Below are 24,019 nucleotides of genomic sequence, written 5' to 3'. Positions count from 1 at the left end.
ATCTGTTGCCACCTTGTACATTCCAAGCACTTAGTACAGTGCTCTGCACATAGTAAGCGCTCAATAAATATTATTGAATGAATGAATGAATGTCTCTGTTGTCGAATTGTACATTCCTAGTGCTTAGTACAGTGCTCTGCACATAGTAAGAGCTCAATAAATACTATTGAATGAATGAATGAATGACCCGATTTGATCTACAATGTTCCCTAGTAGAAAGAGCAGGGCCTGGGAGTCAGAGGACCTGAGTTCTAACCCTAGTTCTGCCACTTGTCTACTGTGTGACCTTGGGAAAGTCACTTAACTTTTCTGTCCCTCAGTTTTCATCTGTAAAATGGGAATTAAGATTGGGAGTTCTATGTAGGACAGGGAGTTTGTCCAACCCTATTATCTTGAATAGGGTTAGAATCAGTACAGTGCCTGGAACACAGTAAGTGCTTAACAAGCATCATTTAAAAAAGAAAAAAAAAAAAAAAAAAGAGCTTACAGCATAGTTCCATTGTAGATTAAAAAAAAAAAAAAACCCTCAGTGATTAGGAAATGATTTACGCCTTTGGTATACTCTCCTTAGAGGCTGTCCAAAAGAATCCTAGTTATAACAGAGAGGTCCAGACACACGGTAAGTGCTTAACAAATACCATACAACAAAACAAAAAAAAAAACCTCTGCAGAAATAGATCTTTTTGAAAGAGGGCAGCAAAAGAGAGGAAAAAACAGTGAGGAGAGAGACGGGAAGAAAAAGGGAGAGAAATAATAATAATGGTGGTATTTGTTATGTACTTACTATGTGCTACCACTGAACTGAGCACTGGGGTAGATACAAGTAAATCGGCTGGGGCCCAGTCCCTGTCCCATATGAGGGTCACAGTCTCAATGCCCATTTTACAGATGAGGTAACTGAGTCCCATAAAAGTAAAGTGTCTTGCCCAAGATCACACAGGAGACAAGTGGTGGAAGCAGGAGTCGGAATCCACAACCTTCTGACTTCCAGACTCATGCTCTAGGAGAGAGAGACTAGAAAAAAAAGAGAGGGGAGAGAGATGGGATGGGAGAAGGGAAAGAGAGAGAAAAAGGATGGGTGAGATAAGAAGAGAAAGGCGAGTAGAGAGATATAGGAGGGGAATAAGAGAAGAGAGAGAAAAAAGGGGGAAAGGGATGAGAGGGAAAGGAGACAGAGGGTGGGATGTGGGGGAGAGAACGAGAATGAGATACAGAAGAGAGAGTGAAATAGAGAGAGAGAGAGAATTTGTTCCCGTGTTTGTGTGTGATAATAAATGCACCACCAGTTGGTGAAAGAGTATAATCATTCCCCTGCTGGGCAGATTTGAATCAACGAGTTGAAGGATGAAAGGAATTTTATAATGAGATATGGATCCAAGCCACCTCTTTAATATTTTCTTCTCGGAGAATACTTCATATTTAACTACTACAAATCTCGCCTTGCTAATTTAACACATTAATACCTAGTTTCATTTATAAGCTATTGAGCAAGTGTTGAGTTTCCATGATCTCAATAGATTTTTAAATCCCAATAATTGTCTTTCTACACAATTTATCTAATCTAGCATTTTTTTAATGACTCAGGGTGGGTAATTGTTAAAATATTAGTAGTAATAGCATTATATTCTTTGAACCTGCCATTTCTCAGGATGTCCTCGGAGTTGTAAGGTTTTTTTTTTTTTTGAGTTTTGTTGGGGTTTTTTTCTGTTTTTGTTTTTTTAAAGACAATTGGAAAGACAGGTAATCATCCAAGACAGTCATTGCTTTTCTGAGTTACTTGAACAACAGGGTGAGAGACAGAGAAGACTAATCAGAGTCCTTAGTGAAGCTTTAAAATAGCAATCTTTAAAGGCTTTTGCCTGGGGGAGTAAGCTCAGGGAGCAGCAAAATAAAAAATCTTAACGCAGAGCCAAGTGTGCTTTGCCTGAGAATAAATGGCAGGTAACCAATCAGTCGTATTTATTGAGCACTTACTGTGTGCAGACCATTGTGTTGGATGATTTGTTTTGTGTTTTACACCACATCAGTGTGGTGCTTCAAAAGCCCAAGAAACATCTTCAAATCGGTGACTTGTAAGTCACATCCAAAAATATCTATCTATATATGTGTGTGTGTGTGTGTGTGTGCGCGCGTGCATGAATGGTAAAAATTGTTTTCTGCTACACTGCTTTAGGCAGTATGGTCTAGTGGAGAGATTTCAGGCCTTGGAGTCAAAATGACCTAGGTTCTAATCCTGGCTCTGCCAACTGACCTTGGGCAAACCACTTAATAATGATAATTATGGTACTTGTTAAGGGCTTACTTTGTGCCAAGCACTGTTCTAGGTGCTGAGGTAGATTACAAGTTAAGCAGGTTGGATGTGGGCCCTGTCCCACATGGAGTTCATATTCAAAATCTTAAAATGGGGATTGAGAGTGTGAGCCTCACATGGGACAGGGACTGGGTCCAACCCGATTTGCTTATATCATATCAACCCCAGCGCTTAGCACAGTGCGTGGAACATAGTTTAGTGCTTAACAAATACCATCATCATCTTAATCCCCACTTCACAGATGAGGTAGCTGAGGGCCAGAGAAGTTAAGTGGCTTGCCCAAGGTCATACAGCCAACATGTGGCAGGGCTGGAATTAGAACCCAGATCCTTCTAACTCCCAAACCCGTGCTCTGTCCACTAAGTCACGCTGTACTTAACTTATCTGTGTCTCAGTTTCCTCAACTGTAATAATAATAATAATGATGATAGTATTTGTTAAGCACTTACTATGTGCCAAGCACTGTTCTAAGCACTGGGGTAGATACAAGGTCAGCAGGTTGTCCTACATGGCGCTCACAGTCTTAATCCCCATTTTACAGATGAGGGAACTGAGGCACAGAGCAGTGAAATGACTTGCCCAAGGTGACACAGCACACGAGGGGAGGAGCCGGGATTAGAACCGACATCCTCTGACTCCCAAGCCCGTGCTCTTGCCATTAGGTTGAGCTGCTTTTCTGCAGCCACGCTGTTCTCCCTCCCCCTCAGACTATGAGCCTCATGAGAGACAAAGATTGTGTCTGACCCAATTAACTTGTCGCTACATCAGTGCTTAAAATAGTGTTTGGCACATAGAAGGCTCTAATAAATACCATTTAAAAAAAACCCAAAACAAAACAATACAAAAAACAGTGCCTGGTGGCATTTTCATTTTCCTCTCCTGGTGTTAAAATCCCTCTGAAGATTTTGCTCCTGGACAATCACCTCATTTCTAATTGCTGCACAATTAAAAACTCAAGAACCATCAATGAGTCCTTTTCTTCCCCACCAAATTTCATTTGAGATGTTCTCTGTTCTTCGATTAAAAAAGGATGGGAATGTTGAAATATCAGCATTACCACTGGTACTGTACTCCAAGAAACTCAATCTATTTTACAAAATTAAAAGTGAAACCAGCATCTACTTAGGCCAATGAAGAGATAGCAATTTAGATTAAAGTCCTTCCGGGCTTACATTCCTCAAATGTGGAGGCTAGCATTAAAATGAGCAGTTTTAGCTAACTTCATCGAGATGAGCACCTTCCAAAAGAAAATCCTCTGAAGGGAAAGGAAACATCCTGCATTTTAAACCATCTTCTCCTAATGACCCAATTAAACAAACAGATTAGTCAAGGAGAAAAAGGCATTTCTGATCACGAAAGCTACGGTTAAGTTTTTGTTTTCATTCCGAGGAACGATAGTCACGGTGAGGGAAAAGGATCGGAGATGTCGTACCCCGTCTTCTCGCCCCCATGCTCCTTCTACCTGATCCATTAGAAATCAAGCCGAAACAATGTCAGAACAAGCCTTCTTCAGGGATGACTTCAGACGGTAAACTAGATAGGCAGCCACCTCAGGGCACCCCTTCAGAGGGCCTGGTGGGATGGCAGCCTTTGAAAATTGAAAAGATTTGTCACTTTGGAGATTTAATTCTGCCTCAGGGAGGCCAAATGTCTGAGGCCGGCCCTGGCTTGGCCTTGAGCAGTGAAATGACACAAGGTTTAGGCGGGTGCATCTCTTCTGACATATTCTACCAGGGAATTAAAAGGTTTGGAAGTCAAGCAGTCCCCACTTGATGAACTATTCGGCCATTTTACAGGATCCACACACCACTACACTTGAATGCCCGTCCTTAGAAATAGCGAACAAAAAAGCGAGTCAAGTTCCTTTTCAAAACAGACCCAATAACGAGAAGCCATATTCCTGCAAAAGTTCTCGATGAATAAAACTCTGCCCATTTCTGCTTGGGTGTACATAAACCATCCTTCAGGCACGACCATGTGCTGTAGCCAAAAAGTGTAGTGGTCAGAAGAACACTCCCTAATTTCCTAACAATGTTCCAGCCAAAAGACTTGCTGGGAAGCCTGTGTCATGTCAGAATGTCCTGGTTCTGGCTCTGAAAGGAATGTTATAAAATTAGACTGTGATTCCTTGAGAGTGGAAAGAGCCTGGGCTTGGGAGTCAGAGGTCAGGGGTTTGAATCCAGAGTCTGCCACTTGGCAACTGTGTGACTGTGGGCAAGTCACTTCGCTTCTCTGTGCCTCAGTTACCTCACCTGTAAAATGGGGATAAAGACTGTGAGTTTCACGTGGGACAACCTGATTACCCTGTAATAATGATAATGTTGGTATTTGTTAAGCGCTTACTATGAGCACTGTAACGAGCACTCAGAAAGTACAATAGGGGAATAAAGAGAGACAATCCTTGCCCACAGCGGGCTTGCAGTCTAGAAGGGGGGAGACAGACATCAAAACAAGTAAACAGGCATCAATATAAATAAATAGACTTATAGATATGATAATGTTGGTATTTGTTAAGCGCTTACTATGTGTAGAGCACTGTTCTAAGTGCTGGGGTAGAAACAGGGTAATCAGGTTGTCCCACGTGAGGCTCACAGTTAATCTCCATGTTACAGAAGAGGTAACTGAGGCACAGAGATGTTAAGAGACTTGCCCACGGTCACACAGCTGACAAGTGGCAGAGCCGGGATTCAAACTCATGACCTCTGACTCCCAAGCATGTGCTCTTTCCACTGAGCCACGCTGCTTCTCATCTACCCCAGCGCTTAGAACAGTGCTCTACACATAGTAAGCGCTTAACAAATACCAACATTATCATATCTATAAGTCTATTTATTTATATTGATGCCTGTTTACTTGTTTTGATGTCTGTCTCCCCCCTTCTAGACTGCAAGCCCGCTGTGGGCAAGGATTGTCTCTCTTTATTCCCCTATTGTACTTTCTGAGTGCTCGTTACAGTGCTCTGCACACAGTAAGGGCTCAATAAATAGGATTGATTGAATGAATAAATACTTCCTAAGCACTTAGTAGAGTGCAATACTCTGCAATCATTCAATTGTATTTATTTAGCGCTTACTACGTGCAGAATGCGGTACTGAGTCCTCAGGAGAGTAAGGTACTAAAGATTAACAGACATATTTCCTGAAAAAATAATTTTACCATCTAAGAGGATATTCGCTAGGTAATAGATGACACTGCTAGGTGGTCCTAGATCGTATTTAATAAATAGGACCACTACTACTAACAAGAGAGATTGGAAGAATGTAGGAACCCAGTGATGCTGGTAAATTGATCCTCTTAACCATCAGTTAAGGGAAAAAAAAATGCCAGTTATCTACACTGCAGACTGTGCTTGCTGTGGGCAAGAAACTTGTCTAAAAAAAATAAATAAAATAAATGGTGGTATCTGTTAAGCGCTTACTATTTGCAAAGCACTATTCTAAGTGCTGGGGGATACAAGGTGATCAGGTTGTCCCATGTGGGGCTCACAGTTTTAATCCCCATTTTACAGATGAGGGAACTGAGGCCCAGAGAAGTTAAGTGGCTTGCCCACAGTCACACAGCTGGCAATGGCAGAGCCAGGATTCAAACCCGTGACCTCTGACTCCCAAGCCCGCACTCTTTCCACTGAGCCACACTGTACCATAGACTCCCAAGTGCCCAGTACAGTGCTCTGCATTCATTCATTCATTCAATAGTATTTACTGAGTGCTTACTATGTCCAGAGCACTGGACTAAGCCCTGGAACGTACAACTCGGCAACAGATAGAGACCATCACTGCCCAGTGACGGGCTCACAGTCTTAATGGGGGAGACAAACGGCAATGCAAAGCAGAACAAAACAAAAACAAGGCAGCAGCATCAAGATAAATAGAATCAAGGAGATATACACCTCATTAACAAAATAAATTGGGTAATAAATGATATATACAAATGAGCACAGTGCTCATAAAAACAATAATGATAATAATAATGGTATTTGTTAAGCACTTACTCTGTGCCAAGAACCGTTCTAATCTCTGGGATAGAGACAAGGTAATCAGGTTGTCCCATGTAGGGCTCTCTGCCTTAATCCCCATTTTACAGATGAGGCAATTGAGGCACAGTGAAGTGAAGTGACTTGCCTAAAGTCACACAACTGACAAATGGCGGAGCCGGGATTAGAACCCACGACTTCCGACTCCCAAACCCACGGTCGTTCCGCTACGAAACACTGCCTTCAGCGTGGAGTATCTTTGTCCACCAATCCAATTTCCGGAAAAAGCTTAATTATTTCCACTACACATTGTGAAAGAGGCGACAGAATCATTCCAGATAGGTTAAAAGGCAAAGGCCAGCTTGATTTCTCAAGCTAAAAGATTGGGATGTCACTTTTTCCACATTTGTTAAACAGCACCTGGAAGACTAGTAGTCCTCAGTCAGGTTAATAATGTCACTGGGCAGGGATGGTCTCTATCTGCTGCCAAATTGTACATTCCAAGTGCTTAGTACAGTGCTCTGCACATAGTAAGCGCTCAATAAAACTACTGAATGAATGGAAGACACACCTCTCTTACAATCCAGGACATTCCCGAAAGATAATGCAAGTGATCAATCTTAATTTTAGTTTCATACCTAGAACATACAAACCTATTTACGAACTTGGGTTCTATTCCCGATTCTACCACTTGTCTGCCTGGTGACCCTGGGCAAGTCACTTCACTTCTCTGTGCCTCAGTTATCTCATCTATAAAATAGGGATTAAGACTGTGAGCCCTAAGTGGGCCAGACACTGTGTCCTACCTGATAAATGTGCATCTATCTCAGCGTTTAGTACGGTGCCTGGCACAGAGTAAGCACTTAACAAATACCCTAAAAAAATGTACACTTCAGAGACTTTTGGAGACCTCGATCTTTCTAAACAAAACAGAAGTGAAATGGCATTGGCCTCTGAATCGTATTTGCCGTATCAGCCGAGTGGAGGCAAGTCTTCACGAGACACACGGGATTCAGAGGATGACAAAAAGCAAGGGGATTAAAATCGATCAGCCCTACTGATTGAGCACTTACTCTCTGCGGAACACTCTATTAAGGATCCCAAGAAGGTATCAGCTTCAAGCCCACGACTCGAGGAAGGTGTATATTCAAACACTCCGGGAAAGATAGCATGGTCCACCGTTTAAGAAAAGGTTACTCCACTTTGCTCCTTATCCAGTCCTGATATTTAATTACCCTGACAACTAAGACATTTTAGCATAGTGTTGCTGTCATCTAAAGTCATTTACTCGTGTTTGTTCTCTGGACAGGGATCTCTGTAGACTGGGGTCTACTCCCGAGAGGTGGAAATGCTAATGAATGGGTGCATTTTCACCTCGCCGTTCAAATTCACTAAAAATTCCATACAATGTGACTTTTTCTGAGTTACCCAAACTAAATTCTGAAATTTAGGTTTCGAACACTCCCAAAATGAGAGCGAGAGTGTTCCTAACTGGTGTTTTATTAGTCAGAATTTTCCCCTTGAGTGAGGTAAAAGCTTACTCCCGGTGACTCATCCTGAAAAAAATCTCCAAAAAGTTTATTTTAATCGTTTTGGGCCTTGGATGGTCATGTATGTACTCTCCCAAGAACTTAGTATAGTGCTCTGAACACACTGATCATTTGATTTTGAAACAGGTAAGATTTAGAGATTATGTCGAGTTCTGGTATACAATTTAAACTCCTGAAGAGAATTGCTACAAAAGCGGAGAGAGTCCTCAAATTTCCATTTCTCCCTCGAAGTCAAGAATATTTCTGTTTAAAATTGCATAGTGTTATGCTTGAATGCAACTTTTTATGCTTAAAAAAAAAAAATAAGATTCTATTTCCTCTTTGGCAAATGTCATTTTTGGCTCTTTTGAGGGGGACAAAGGAGCCTCCAGCACTACTTCTATGATTCAAGTAATTAGTAAACCCATTATAAATAGATCAAAGCATTAAACCCTCTCTCTTTACAAAGGGAATCATTTAAAATCAAACGTGAACTGCCTTCTCCTCCCTTGCTCCTTCAGTCCAGTAGAATATCATTTTGTGTTTTCTTTTTTTTTTTTTTTTTCCTAATCATTGACCTAAAAACTACTGAATTATTCAGAAAAAAACTCTTTGTAACTTTTTTTTTTTTTCTAAGTAAGCAGCCCGAAGCCTCATAAAGTGAACCTATTTGGGCCTTAACTAAAACCTAGAACAATCAACACGACTAGGAATAAAGTCTGAGGGACACCAGAATCTGATTTTGGGAAAATCATCTTTGACTGTGTGCAAAAATACTGGATGGCAACATAGGCTAGTGGAAACAGAATGGAACTGGGAATCAAGACGCCGTACCTTCTACGTGATCATAAGTAAATGATCTACTGCTTAATGCAAAGAGCACAGGCTTGGGAGTCAGAGGTCCTGGGTTCTAATCCCACTCCTCCACTTGTCAGCTGTGTGACTCTGGGCAAGTCACTTCACTTCTCTGTGCCTCAGTCGCCTCATCTGTAAAATGGGGATTAAGACTGTGAGCCCCACGTCGGACAACCTGATTACCTTGTATCTACCCCAGCGTTTAGAATAGTGCTTGGCACACCGTAAACTCTTAATAAATCCCATTATTATTATTACTCTTTCTTTAAAATAGTAGTAATAAAATACGTATTCTCACTCTCTCTTACTGTGAGCCTCATGTGGAAAGGACTATGTCCTATCTTGTATTTACTGCAGTGCTTAGCCCAGTGTTTGGCTCCCTGAAAGCACTTAATAAACGGCATTATCATTGTTTTTTAAACCATTTTTAAAAGCATCAAATGACAATGAATGGAACTATTTTAAGAAAAAGAACTGCAAGAGAAACATTCTAAAAATTGATGCTTTCCTTAAAAATTCATGAAACAGCTTCCAAGTCTGAAGTATTGTATATTCATCATATTTTGATAGATCACAAAAGGAATCTGTAATTTCTAGAAATAATAGCAATATGCTATTTTATCCGTCTTCTGGCAGACCATCCATGTCTTCACAAATGGAAGTTGTATTTTTTTTTAACCACTTTCACTGTGGAGATTATTGCTTTCCATTGTCGTTTACTTCTGTTTCGTGTTTTAAATCTCTATAAGTATTTGGACTGGTGCTCTGATCTTGTGTGATGTACTTGCACTGTGAGCTCCCTGTTGTCCAGGGACCGTGTCTGACCTGAGTAACTTGTAATATACCCCAGTGCTTAGAACAGTGCTTGACGTAGTAAATACTTGAAAAATACCAGCAATCTTTTCTTCCCTGAGTTGTTTCAAATTCCCAATAGCTTTTATTGTCCTTTAATATACAACACAGCCCTTTAGGGGTCTTCAACTTCTTGATGATTATATATTATTCATTTATATTAACGCAAGCTTCCCCCTCTAGACTGTAATATCAGTGTACTGAAGTCTCCCAAGCATTTAGTACAATGCACTGAACACAGTAAGGGCTCAATAAATACCATTAATAATGAGGATTTTTTTTTGTTTTGTTTTCAAACTTTCATCATCACTTTTGGTCTCAAATCATTCATTTATTCAATACTATTAAGTGCTTACTGTGTTCAGAGTACGGTACTAAACACTTGGGTAAGTACGATACAGCAGTAAAGAGTGGCAATCCCTTTGGTAGCAATACCTATGAGCTTTCATGTAAAAACCCAACACATCATTTATAAGCACTTTGGCTCCAAACTTGAGCACATGGACCTCTGATGTTTAAGTGAATGGCTTAATTTAGAAATGGAACATGTTTCTTTATTATTACTATTATTAGTTAAGCACTTACTATGTATCAATCACTGTTCTAAATGCTGGGACAGATACAAGTTAACAGAGGGCTTGTCCCACAGGGGGCTCACGGTCTGATTAGGAGGGAGAACCGGCATTGCATGTCCAATTTACAGAGGAGAAAATTGAGGCATAAAGAAGTTAAGTGACTTGCTCAAGAGTGTAGCAGCAGGTAATTGACAAGAGTCGAGGTTAGACTCTCATACCCCATGCTTTTTCCACTAAGCCATGCCTTTTCCTAAAAGGTCAAAGAAGAGACAAGTTGCAGAGCCAGAATTAGAACCCCAGTCCTTCTGACTCCCCAGCCTGTGCTCTATCTAGTAGGCCATGCTGCTTCTCAGTTGACACATTCAATAATATTTATTGAGTGTTTACTGTGTGCAAAGCACTGTACTAAAAAAGCACTAAAATACCTAATGGAGGATTAAAAAAAACAAAAACAAAAACCAGATCCTATGAGTAAAAGATAAGGCAGGTTGGGCATGTTGTTTGGGGGTTGAGGCAGAGGGTGGTTAAAGGGTCACTTATAATCTGTATTCAATCCATGAAGGGATTTTATAAAGAGGAGGATGCCGACCAGTGATATCTCTATCCATGGAATATTGCTTGAAAAGAAAGGCGTCTAAAAGGAAACTCATGTGAATTTAGCTGAACATAAGGAAGAGCTTCTAGACTGTCAGGGGACTAAAACACTGGAGCAGACTGCAGAGGAAAGTTGTAGAATCTCCAACCCTGGCAATTGTTAAAATAGAAACAGACAACCATCTGCTTTGCTTGGTTTATTCATTCATCCACCTAGAGACAGGGGCTGAACCAGCTACCTCATGAGGTCCCTTCTAGTTGTCAATTCTATTCTAAAACTATGCAGTGAAAGAAAAAAAAGCACATCACAACCAACAGCCAAAACATTTTATCTAGTCAAATTTTTTTGACTACACAATATTTTGGTACACATTTTTCAATCCAGGCTGAATATCACCAAAATACACTCTTCCAAAACAGTGGACACTGGTGCCCCCAAAATCTGGCTTTACCCTCACTCGCCAATTACTCTCATCTACCCAACTGATATTCTGTACGTATTCTGTAACAGAATAAGTTGTTGAATATACAAACGAGACACCAAACGATCTTACTCTCCATTACTGGAGTTGTGATATCTTACACCTGAAATTTTAAATTCTAGCCTTCTGTTTTTCTCTTTTCTTCTTTCATTCGGGTTTTTAATATACATGCCAACTCACATTCAGAGAATTTCAAGTTTCTGATACCAAAGTGAGAATATACTGAGTCCAACTTGATGATGGAATCAGTGTTCCTTTGCTGGACTTATTTCAACTTCACCCTTTCACTTGGATTTGCTCCCTTGATTCACCGCTCCCTCGGATCCACTACACTCATGTCCCTATCCATCGTTTACCGATATTAATGCCTGTCTCTTCTCTCTAGACTGTCAGCTAATTGTGGGAAGAGAGCCTGTCTACACTCTGTCACAGCCTACTCGCCCAAGCACTTAGAATAGTGCTCTTCGCACAGTAATCGCTCGGTAAGTACGATTCGTCGATCGATCTTTTCATGAGCAGTGCCCTGAAAGAATGCTATCTACGGTGCTGGTTACCGTTGCCACCAACTCAGAAGTTTGCAGGTTTCCACCTATGGAGAAAACAGTGGAATGCTGCCTGCTCAGCAAGAAGAAATATTTTCCCCATCAGACTACCGGCAAGGGGTTTCGACAGAGCTGTTCAGCATTTAGATGGCTTTCCATGGGGCTTTCTTGGCTGCCTGCTGCCAGGATTATCTACACACTAGTAAATTACTCGTAAATCGTAATCCTGTCATAAAAAAGGACAACAAAGAATCCAGGGTACAGGGAGGAACTCGTGTCGAATAATCCCGAGGTACAAAAGCCGACCCAGTTCCGCACAAATAGAATCTTGGCTCGGGAGAAGAGAAAAGAAGGGGAAGAGGAAAACAGCTATAAAATGCATCCACCTGCTGAAAAGAAACTACATCGAGACAATCTGCAAAATGTACACCCTGGGTGGAATTTCAAGGTAGGCTAAAGTGACAGAAGGAGCTGCTGACAAAGACTGCTGAAGTGGAAGTTGAAAATGAAAGAAGTCGGAAAAAAAGTTTCTGGACTGGCTATTTCTGCATGTAATTTCAAAAACACGGCAACAGCTCAATTCAACCTTTAATCCAATAATTATGTTACTCACAAGCACCAGTCCTTGCAACTTCCTTTGATCCAACTAGGCTTCTCTTATTCAAACTTCACCTGAAAAATCACAAAGGATCATAGAGGAAAAAGAAAGGACAAAACACATTGGTTGGCTGTAAATGGCAGTCACGGAGAACCTGGAAATCCTACTATCTTATACAGAACGGTATCCAATACCTACTGAGTAACATGGATCTGTGCTGTGAGTGACAGGCAAATGGGAGATTTGTGCTTCATTATGGGACGCATCACTGAGCAACAAAAATCAGAATGACGTCTCTATCTTCGATCAATACGATTCGAGTTAGTGACTATATGATGATTTACTTGTTTTCACTCGCAAGTATACATAAACACCCCAAAACAGCTTAAGGAGTTGCTCCCTTTAGGCAATGTATAGAAAGTGTCAAAAACATAGACAGAAGCAGCACGGCCTAGTGGATAGAGCACCAGCCTGGGAGTCAGAAGGACCTGAGTTCCAATCCTGGCTTTGCCACTTGTCTGATGCGTGACCTGGGGGAGTCACATAACTCCTGTATGCCTCAGTTACCTCATCTGTAAAATGGGAATTAAGATCTTGAGTCCTTCGCATTCATTCATTCAATCGATTTTATTAAGCACTTGCTGTGTGCAGATCACTGTACTAAGCGCTTGAAATGTACAATTCAAGGTCTATATCCAACCTGATTAGCTTCCCCGGCATTTAGTACAGCACCCAGAATATAGTAATGAACACTTTAATGCCCCCCCACCCCCTCAAAAAAAAAAATAATAATTAATAAAAAAGATGTGAAGCATGTCCCTGTCACCCCTCAGAAAAATGACTGCTTGCATTCACTCATTTATTCAATCATGTTTATTGAGCACTTACTGTGTGCAAAGTACTGTACTAAGGACTTGGACAGTACAGTTTGGCAATACATTACATAGGACAGTGCATATTGCATAGGACATACAACACAGGCATACTGGATTAAATTGCATCACAGAAATTATGAAAGGCCAATGGACACATGCAATCTTAAGTACTATTTCAGTTGAGATATATTATTTTAGGAAGTACCCACTGTATCTGGGGACAAATACCATGGTTAGTCTAATTACTACACAGTGTTCTGTACAGAATAAATGTTTAGTGAATACCACTGATTGATTTGTTTTCTGGATGAGAGATGAGATGTTTCATGGATTTGCCTCAGTAAATATCAATCTTAATTATTTTCAACATTCCAAACCTGAAAAAAAAAAAAAGGGCAAGAAAGCCAAGCCTATTAAACTGAGGTAGTTTGGACTCAATCAATCAATGGCATTTATAACAATGTTGGTATTTGTTAAGCTCTTACTAAGTGCAGAGCACTGTTCTAAGCGCTGGGGTAGATACAGGATAATCAGGTTGTCTCATATGAGGCTCACATTCTTCATCCCCATTTTCCAGATGAGGGGACTGAGGCACAAAGAAGTTAAGTGACTTGTCCTCAGTCACACAGCTGACAAGTGGCAGAGCCGGGATTCGAAAGCATGACCTCTGACTCCCAAGCCCAGGCTCTTTCCACTGAGCCACACTGCTTCTCTGTTGAGTGCTTACTTTGTATAGAGCTACTGTACTGATAATAATAATAATAATAATAATAATAATAATCACAGTATTTGTTAAATGCTATGTGCCAAGTACTGTTCTAAGCACTGGGGTAGATACAAGGTAAGCAGGTTGTCCCACATGGGGCTCATAGTCTAAATTACCATTTTAACAGATGAGGTAACTGAAGCACAGAGAAGTGAAGGGACTTGCCCAATGTCACACGGCAGACAAGTGGAGGAGGTGAGAGTATAAGGATACAATAGAGTTGGTAGACACATTCCCTGTCCACAAGGAGCTCAGAGTCTAGAAGGAGAGACGGATGCTAACATAAATAAATAAGTTCTGGACATAAGAGCTGTGGGAGCAAGGATGGGGTGAATATCAAGTGCTTCAAGGGTACAGATCCAAGCATGAAGGCGACAAAGAAGGGAGAGGGAGGAGCGGGAGAGAGGGTCTAATTAGGGAAGGTCTCTTGGAGAAGATGTGTTTTAATAGGGTTTTGAAGGTGGAGAGGGCGATCATCTGTGAGATATGAAGAGGGAAGGTGTTCCAGGCCAGAATAATTATAATAATAATAACAATAATAATAATAATGTTGGCATTTGTTAAGTGCTTACTATGTGCAGAGCACTGTAATAAGTGCTGGGGGAGATAGAGGGTAATCAGATTGTCCCATGTGAGACTCACAATCTTAATCCCCATTTTACAGATGGGGTAACTGATGTCCCCGAGAAGTGAAGTGACTCGCCCACAGTCACACAGCTGACGAGTGGCAGATCCGGGATTAGAACCCATGACCTCTGACACCCAAGTCCGGGCTCTTTCCATTGAGCCAGGCTGCTTCTCTAAGAAAGATGTGGGCGAGGAGATACCTGAGACTGAGACAGAGTGAGTAGGTTGGCATTAGAGGAGTGCAGTGTGCCAGATGGTTTGTAGTAGGATATCAACGAGATAAGACAGGAGAGAGCAAGACGATTGAGCGGTATAAAGTCAATGGAAAGAAGTTTCTATTTGATGTGGAGGTGAGTGGGGAACCACTGGAGATCTTGAGGAGTGGGGAATGTGGACTGAATGTTTCTACAGAAAAATGATCCAGGCAGCAGGGCAAGGTATGGACTGGAGTAGGGAGAGACAGGAGGGAGGGAAGTCAGTAAGGAGGTTGAGACGATAATAAGTTCTCTGGATCAGTGCAATAGCAGTTTTAAATGGAGAGGAATGGGCAGATTTTAGCTGTTGTGAAGGGAGAACTGACAGGATTAGGTGACCTGATATATATGTGGTTTGAACAAGAGAGACGTGTCGAGGATAATGCTAAGGTACAAGCTTGGGAAAGAGGGAGGTTTGAGGTGCTATCCACAATGATGGGAAAGACGTAGGGAGGGCAGAGTTTTAGTGGGAAAACAAGTTCTCTTTTGGACACGTTTCCTTGGAGGTGTCAGTGTGACATCAAGGTAGAGATATTCTGAAGGCAGGAAAAAATGTGAGACTGCAGAAGGACAGATCGGGGTGGAAATGTAGATGCGTCAATCACCTGCATAGTGATATTTGAAGCCATGGGAGCAGAGGAGTTCTCCAAGGGAGTCTGTGTAGAAGGAGAATAGAAGGGGACCAGGAATTGATCCTTGAGGTAGCCCACCGTTGGAGGGTGAGAGGAAGAGGAGGAGCCAACTGGAGAGACTGAGGAGTGGTTAGAGAGGTAAGAGAATCAGAAGAAGACAGTGCCAGCGAAGTTAAGGGTGGATCAAGTACTTACCCTTATACCCTGCCACGTCCCCTATTTGTAATTTATTTCAATGTATCTCTCCTTCTAGACTGTAAAGTCCTTGTGGGCAGGGATCACATCTACCAATTCATATTGTATTTTCCCAAGTGCTTAGCACAGTCCTCTGGACACAGTTAAATGTTTCATAAATCCATTTATTCATTCATTCATTCAATAGTATTTATTGAGCGCTTACTATGTGCAGAGCACTGTACTAAGCGCTTGAAATGGACAATTCAGCAACAGATAGAGACAGTCCCTGCCTATTGATGGGCTTACAGCCTAATCGGGGCAGACTGATGGACAAAAACAATAGCAATAAATAGAATCAAGGAGATGAACATCTCATTAACAAAATGAATAGGGTAATAAAAATATATACAAATGAGCGGACAAGCACAGCGCTGAGGGGAGGGGAAGGGAGAGGGGGAGGAGGAGAGGGAAAGCGGGGGGAAAAGGAGGTTTAGCTGAGGGGAAGTGGGAGGGGCAGAGAGGCAGCAGAGGGAGCAGAGGAAAAAGAGGAAGCTCAGTGTGGGAAGGCCTCTTGGAGGAGGTGAGCTTTCAGTAGGGCTTTGAAGAGGGGAAGAGAGTTACTTTGGCAGAGGTGAGGATGGAGGCCATTCTGGGGCAGCGGGAGGATGTGGCCCAGGGGTCGACGGCGGGATAGGCGAGAACGGGGACGGTGAGGAGGTGAGCGGCGGCAGAGGAACAGAGTGTGCGGGGTGGGGAGTAGAAAGAGAGAAGGGAGTAGAGGTAGGAGGGGGCAAGGGGATGGAGAGCCTTGAAGCCTAGAGTGACAAGTTTTTGTTTCGTGCAGACTGACTCATTATCTTTAACGTGTGCAGGGAGGACGGAGGGGCAGGAATAAGCTGAGAAAAAAAGAAGAGGTGGTGGCATTGGTAAGATATATTCACTCTCAAAGCGTCTAGTGATTTTCAAAAATGATTAGGTTCTTAGCAATACCATCTGCACAGGGGCAGAGGAAGAGAGCTCCCCAAACTATATTATGAATTCCATCTCATGCACACTCCAATTGCCAGGTGGCAACAACATTAAGTATGGATGAGAAATAAAGCATATCCTTTAACAAGTTTATGAAACTATGGCCGGCTCACTACCCAATAAACAAACTAATAAAAGGACCTAGGCTAAACAGTTTCAGTTTTTATTATTATTATTTCTTAAGTGTTTTCTATGAGCCAGACACTGTACTGGGCACTGGGGAACAGACAAGCTAATAAGGTTGGACACAGTCCCTGTTCCACATAGGACTCAAAATCTTCACCCACGTTTGACAGATGAGGTAACTGAGGCACGGAGAAGTGAAGTGAGTTGCCCAAGGTCACACAGCAAACAAGTGCCAGAACCAGGATTAGAGGAGATCCTTCTGACTCCCAGACATGTGCTCTATCCACTAGGTTACCCGGCTTCTCATCAGATCCCCATTTAATCTTGGTTTTGAGGAATCATTACTCACGGAAATTTTGCAGAAGGATATGATGATTGAATTTTATCATCTGAGTGTTCAGAAACCGACAGTAAAGATTATACACTTAAGGACCCCCGCCTTCAGCTCTTCAAATGAAGTATACTCCTTAAGCAAACGAATGAGCTAAGGAATAAATAGGTCACTATTGGAACTTCTGAAGCAAAGCATGGCCTCCGGAATACACAACAATATTTTCTCTCCAGTGCAATACGTATGTTTAAATGAAGCCACTCACACAAAGCTCTGAGCTCATTCAAAAGCAACAACATTCAAGGAGAGACTATTTCTACATCTGGATTGTATTCATCCAATGGAAATCCAATTCCCCATCTACCACACAAAGCATGCATCTTTAATTACAGGTGAAATTTTCACTACAGTTCTTATGGTTCCCCAGCACTCTGTCAAGCATGTAATGAATGCAGTCCCATCCGCTGAGAAAAGAAAGAGTGCTCTCACTTCCAATAATTCAACTTGCATCTCCCTTGGTCTTTTTTTCATTCTCACTGTACGGTGCCACAATAACAGATGAAAATATAAATCTATCCCTCACGTCCATCCAGGAGAGCACAGATGCTCATGCAATTTTTTAAGCACTTCCCCAAAACGTGATCTGTGCCGGATAACTTAATTCCTATTATTCTTCCTCTTTATTTCTCTCATCTCCCTCCAAGGCAGCCACAGAGCAAATTGTTTTATTGCCTTGTAGCAGCAATTCTCACTGCACAGAACTTTAGCGCTCCATCAACTCTCTCCATCCTGCTTATCCACTGTCCTCTCCCACCTCGCCCAAGCTGTCAGTCTCCATTTCTCCCTCGCTAAATCATTGACCCTGGCCTAATTCTCATATCTCCGACTGCGACCCTTTTGCCTAGGCCCTTCGCTCTGCCTAGGTCTCCGTTTTCCTCCAAAACCTTCCTGCAATCATATTAACTGGGGAAGGCTTCTTAGAGAAGGAACTGTCTCTTCTCTAAGAGGCCTTCCCCAGTTCACCTCTATCTTCCCCAGGTTTTAGCATTCATCCATTCATTCTTTCAATATTATTAGCCACTCCCAGGCCACCAACTGCTGTCTCAGAGCTGCTGCACTACCTGAGAACTTACAAACTCACAGTCACCCGTAGGTCCGATGTGCACACCTTATTCCCGGATGACTTAAGCATAAACTCATGTACGTCTCCCCTTTTCCTACTTCTGCCTCTCTGGAAATTAATGTAGCATCTGGCTTGTATTAGAATTTAACCTCCCTGAGGGGAGAGATAGCACCCATTATTCCTACACTACTCTCACAAACATATAGTATAGTGTGCTGCGTTTATTTTGTGCTCGATGAATGTGCCTGATTGACCGGAGTCTCAAGGACAGATTTTCTTCCCTTTGATTTCAAAAAGTTCTGAGTAAGTTTTCCTATTGGTAGTCCATGGAGTCTGAATAGAAATTTGGATGGGTGACAATGGGAAACATGTGTTTACTTGGATAGTGAAATGGCATAAAGCTATTTTATCTGTTTCTCTAGAAAGAGGAACTTAAGATCTGTAAACAAACAGTCGGAATTAAATAATAATGGGAACTTGAAAAAGTAGCTATATTTTTTTAATGTATTAAGACCGTCATCTCGTACTTAGCACAAACCAATTATGAACCTTAATATGATACGCCCCCTAATTCTTTGAAAATATAAGATAAGAGAACAAAGAATATGATATCTAAATAAGACAGCACTTTGTAGAACCTTGTGTGTGGAAACCTGAGAAGGCATTACACTGGGGTTCAAGTGTTTGCTCTTTCAATGCACCATTCAAGGAAATCCTTCCTGCTGCCTTTTTTTCAGGAAACCGTTCAAAAACCAAATGAGAATTTCAACTTCAAAAATCATATTTACTCCCGGAGGCATGAGTTCCTTCCAAGACTTCTCCAATTCCAATTTTCAAATCAGTCTCATACAACACGAGTGGCCAATTTGCATAGGCAGGAAGAGTGTACATGGAATTTTTTTACATCAAGCTACCACCTTGAGAATCTTGAATAGTCACCAAGAAGAGAGGATGTGATTGTTCCATTTTTCTTAAATTGCTGAGAATCCAGTATCCGATTAATGCATGAATAGGTTTTATGGGCGGACTTTCAACTAACATAAAATTCCATACATAATTTTTTGTCAATGATAAAAGGAATTTCCAAATCCTCCCAGAATGATGCTGCCTAAATTTGCAGCAAAATTCACTTTACAGTTAGCTCTGCTGTTAGAATTCCACAAACTTTTCATTTTTAAGAATGTGTTCAAAAGCATATGTCTCTAAGCAACGTAGAATAAATTTCAATAATATATTTTCGGGGTAATAAATGCAAATCTTCAGCACTGGGAGTAAAAGTGAGTTTGGCTAATATTGTAAGGCATTCCTTAGACCATGAATAATCACATAAGAATCCACTCACACACTTGTTTACACGCTGGGCTTGGGCTAGGGCAGGACGGCATCATAAGGGAAGGTCAGGTCTCCATTCTCTCCACCTTCAAAGCACTGTTGAAGTCACATCTCCACCAAGGTCATCTTGGTATTTATTAAGCGCTTACTATGTGCAGAGCACTGTTCTAAGTGCTGGGGGAGATACAGGGTAATCAGGTTGTCCCACGTGAGGCTCACAGTTAATCCCCATTTTACAGATGAGGGAACTGAGGCACAGATAAGTTAAGTGACTTGCCCACAGTCACACAGCCGACAAGTGGCAGAGCCGGGAGACGAACCCATGAACTCTGAGTCCGAAGCCCAGAGTCTTTCCACTGAGATGCCTTGCCCTATTAAGCACTTTTCCACCCCAGCTTCGTCTCCCTTCTGTGTCATCTATGCCTACTTGTTTTGATGCCTTTCACCGCCCTCCTAGACTCTGAGCCTGTCGTGGGCAGGGATTGTCTCTGTTTGTTGCACTTTCCAAGCACTCTGCACCCAGTAAGCGCTCAATCTAACCCAGGACTTAGTACAGCCTCTGGCACATAGTACACAGTGAGCTCCACCACTCTACCCCGGCTCTACCACTTGTCAGCTGTGTGACTTTGGGCAAGTCACTTAACTTCTTGGTGCCTCAGTTACCTCATCTGTAAAATGGGGATTAAGACTGTGAGCCCCACGTGGGACAACCTGATTCCCCTGTGTCTACCCCAGCGCTTAGAACAGTGCTCGGCACAGAGCGCTAAACAAATACCAACATTATTATTATTATTAAGCACTTAACAAACACCATTAAAAATGAAAAAGCAGTAGATCAATATAATTAATTTATAGCAAAATTAATCAGTATTTACTGAACGCTTTCTAGTGCTCAGTACAGTGCTCGGCACACAGTAAGCGCTCAATAACTGAATGAATATGCAGAGCACTGTACTAGGCACTTCAGAGAGTACAATACAACAGAATTAGCAGAGATGTTCCCAGCTATTACAAACCTACAGTTTAGAGGGAAGACTTTCAGTTCTTCAGAGTTTCTTTGAGGAAACCGACAGGGAAATACAGGGTTGGGGAGTGACATAATTTGGACAGAAGTTCATTACAGACTAATTTTGTTAGCAAGAACATAAAGTGGAGTAAAGCAGAAAATTTACTGCAGGACCAATGTAAAATTTCCAAGATTATTTTTTTTTTCCGGAATGGGAGAGGGAAATTGCATAGAAGAAATTTGAAAGAAGGAAGAAATGTTGAATTTGAAGTCAAATTTAATGATGAAATTTCATGCTCGGGGAGGGGAAATGATCATGCTTCCAACAAGGGGAGTTAAATTGGGGAGAATAAAGTCCTAAATTATGTTGTATGCCATATAATAACCTGTATCTTTGTGCCTGTCCCGAGTAATTCTCGACCTTTTAAAAACATTCAGTGGTGGCTTCAGTGATTTTGAAATATGGAAAAAGGCATTTTTTCAATAATAATTTCTATGCAATATTTATCTCTACACAGAAATAGTGTAGACGTGCCCCTTTGACGGTGTTTCCAGGAAGCTCTGAATAAAAAGTAAACATGAATGGGGGAAAGACCAAAGGGGAAGCATCTGTGATTTTTAGGAAGCCTATAGCATTAAACCCCTCTCAGGATGGCACCCGGAGAGTTTCCAGTCTTCTACCAGTCTCAGCTACGGGAGGGAGAGTAAAGCAGAGGCCTGTCCATTCCATTCCTAGCTCGGGCAGTAGCTAGAGAGTGGAAGACGATCTGCTACAAGTCAAAACTCCCCCGTGCTGGGCAGCAGCGGCACGGGAGAGAGTCGAGAGCGGAGACTCCAGTTTACTGCGTGGAAGGAGGCGATGGTAAACGGCTTCTCTATTTTTACCAAGAAAACTCTATGGATCCACTACCAGAACGATTGCAGATGGAGGTGAGGTGTTCTGAGAGAGATGTGTCTATGGCATCGCTAAGGGTCGGACACGATTCGACAGCATAAAACCACGACAACAAAGCCCTAAAACTGATGGAATTACATTTAACAAATACGCTTGCCCCTGATCACAGTGTCAAGAGTTTAAGAGAAGTAAATTCCAAGACCTGTGTCATTTCCTTGCACTTTCTCACGTGTAACTTGAGCGGCTAATGGGTGTAGGAAACTGAACAAGGCAAAGTCAGGGACATCAATCCTTTGCAACAAGAGTTTACAATTTAATGTGGGAGACAAGCAGATATAAAGCAATGTGGGTGAATCCACCTACATATCAGAAATAGAAAATAAATATGAAAAGATATCTGTCCTTTATATTCAAAGATAACCTTACCACATTACCATCATGAGGTCCCTTTTGCTTGCAAATGTACTAGAGAAGCCGTACGGCACGGTGGATCGAGCATGGGCCTGGCAATCAGAAGGAACTGGGTTCTAATCCCAGCTCTGCTATATGTCTGCTCTGTGAAATTGGGCAAGTCACTTCACTGTGCCTCAGTTACCTCATCTGAAAAATGGAGATTAAGAATGTGAGGCCCATGTGGGACAGGGACCGTGTCCAACCTGATTAACTCGTATCTACCCCAGGGTTTAGAACAGTGTTTGACACATTCATTCATTCATTCAATAGTATTTATTGAGCACTTTCTATATGCAGAGCACTGTGCTAAGCACTTGGAATATACAAGTCGGCAACAGATAAAGACAGTCCCGGCCGTTTGACGGGCTTACAGTCTAATCGGGGGAGACGGGCAGACAAGAACAATGGTGATAAATAGAGTCAAGGGGAAGAACATCTCATAAAAACAATGGCAACTAAATAGAATCAGGGTGATGTACATCTCATTAAACAAAATAAAAAAAAAAAATAAGGTGATGAAGATACATACAGTTGAGCGGACGAGTACGGTGCTGAGGGGGTGGGACGGGGGAGGGAAAGGGGGGAGAAGAGGGTTTAGTTGCGGAGAGGTGAAGGGGCGGGTAGAGGGAGCAGAGGGAAAAAGGGGGGAGCTCAGTCTGGGAAGGCCTCTTGGAGGAGGTGAGTTTTAAGTAGGGATTTGAAGAGGGGAAGAGAATTGATTGTCTGAGGTGAGGAGGGAGGTCGTTCCAGGACCGCGGGAGGACGTGGCCCGAGGGTCGACGACGTGGCCCGAGGGTCGACGGCGGTGTAGGTGAGACCGAGGGACGGTGAGGAGGTGGGCGGCGGAGGAGCGGAGCATGCGGGGTGGGCGGTAGAAAGAGAGAAGGGAGGAGAGGTAGGAAGGGGCAAGGAGATGGAGAGCCTCGAAGCCTAGAGTGAGGAGTTTTTGTTTGGAGCGGAGGTCGATAGGGAACCACGTCGATAGGGAACCACTGGAGGTGTTTAAGAAGGGGAGTGACACGCCCAGAGCGTTTCTGCAGGAAGGTGAGCCGGGCAGCGGAGTGAAGAATAGACTGAAGCGGGGAGAGACAGGAGGAAGGGAGTTCAGAGAGAAGGCTGACACAGTAGTCTAGCCGAGATATAACGAGAGCCCGTAGCAGTAAGGAAGCTGATTGGGTGGAGAGGAAAGGGCGGATCTTGGCGATATATAGTCTAGGCGACATATAGACTTGACACATAGTAAGTGCTTAACAAATACCACCACTGCTATTGCTAGTTCATTCAATATTTACTGAGCGCTTAATATGTGCAGAGCACTGCACTAAGCGCTTGGAATGTACAAATTGGCAAGAGAAAGAGACAGTCCCTGCCCTTTGATGGGCTTACAGTCTAATCGGTATTATGTAGCTCTTAAATACACTAGGAACAAGAGGAAAATATAGGTACAACTGATGATAGTAAAGGCACAAAAATTAATAAATGAAAAGAAGGGTGTAGAAACAAACTACATAGAAAGTTCTCCGGGTGGGTTCACAGATGGTTGTTTGGATGCAAGGATTAATGATGACTACTTTCTGCTTCACTGAATCATGTGATTGGAAGGGATCAGAAGTCAAATAGTTTACGTCCTGAAAAGCACAATGGCTTAGAGATTAGAGCATGGGCCTGGGAGTTGGAAGGACCTGGTCTCTAATCCTAGCTTCACCATGTCTGCTGTGTGACCTTAGGCGAGTCGCTTAACCTCTCTGGGCCTCAGTTCTCTCATCCATCAAATGGGGATTAAGACTGTGAGCCCTCAGTGGTATAGGGAATGTGTCCAAGCTGATTAACTTGTACCTACCTTAGTACTTAGAAAAGTCCTTGGCACACAGTAAGTGCTTGCAGTTTGGCTTGGTGGAAAGAGCATGGGCTTGGGAGTCAGAGGTTGTAGGTTCTAATCTTGGCCCTGCCATTTGTCAGCGATTTGACTCTGGGCAAGTCACTTCACTTCTCTGTGCCTCAGTTACCTCATTTGTAAAATGGGGATTAAGACTGTGAGCCCCCTGTGGGACAACCTGATTACCTTGTATCTACCCCAGTGCT

The 24,019-nt window shown here is 42.3% G+C and overlaps 1 protein-coding gene and 1 non-coding gene across 2 annotated transcripts in view; one reads left to right on the top strand and one right to left on the bottom strand.

The window, feature by feature from the left end:
- PCDH11X (protocadherin 11 X-linked) overlaps positions 1 to 24,019 on the bottom strand; it is a 1,108,633-nt gene that overhangs the window by 1,040,164 nt on the left and 44,450 nt on the right. The gene's annotated exons all lie outside the window — the stretch shown is intronic.
- On the top strand, positions 21,230 to 21,367 carry LOC114812975. The gene has a single exon (XR_003760587.1). It is a non-coding gene; the product is annotated as a small nucleolar RNA SNORA7 (small nucleolar RNA).

Source organism: Ornithorhynchus anatinus, chromosome 6 (genome assembly GCF_004115215.2).
Source record: "Ornithorhynchus anatinus isolate Pmale09 chromosome 6, mOrnAna1.pri.v4, whole genome shotgun sequence".
In the NCBI taxonomy this organism is placed as follows: domain Eukaryota; kingdom Metazoa; phylum Chordata; class Mammalia; order Monotremata; family Ornithorhynchidae; genus Ornithorhynchus; species Ornithorhynchus anatinus.
Note: the sequence above shows the minus strand (reverse complement) of the source record. Positions and strands in the feature narration are given on the sequence as shown.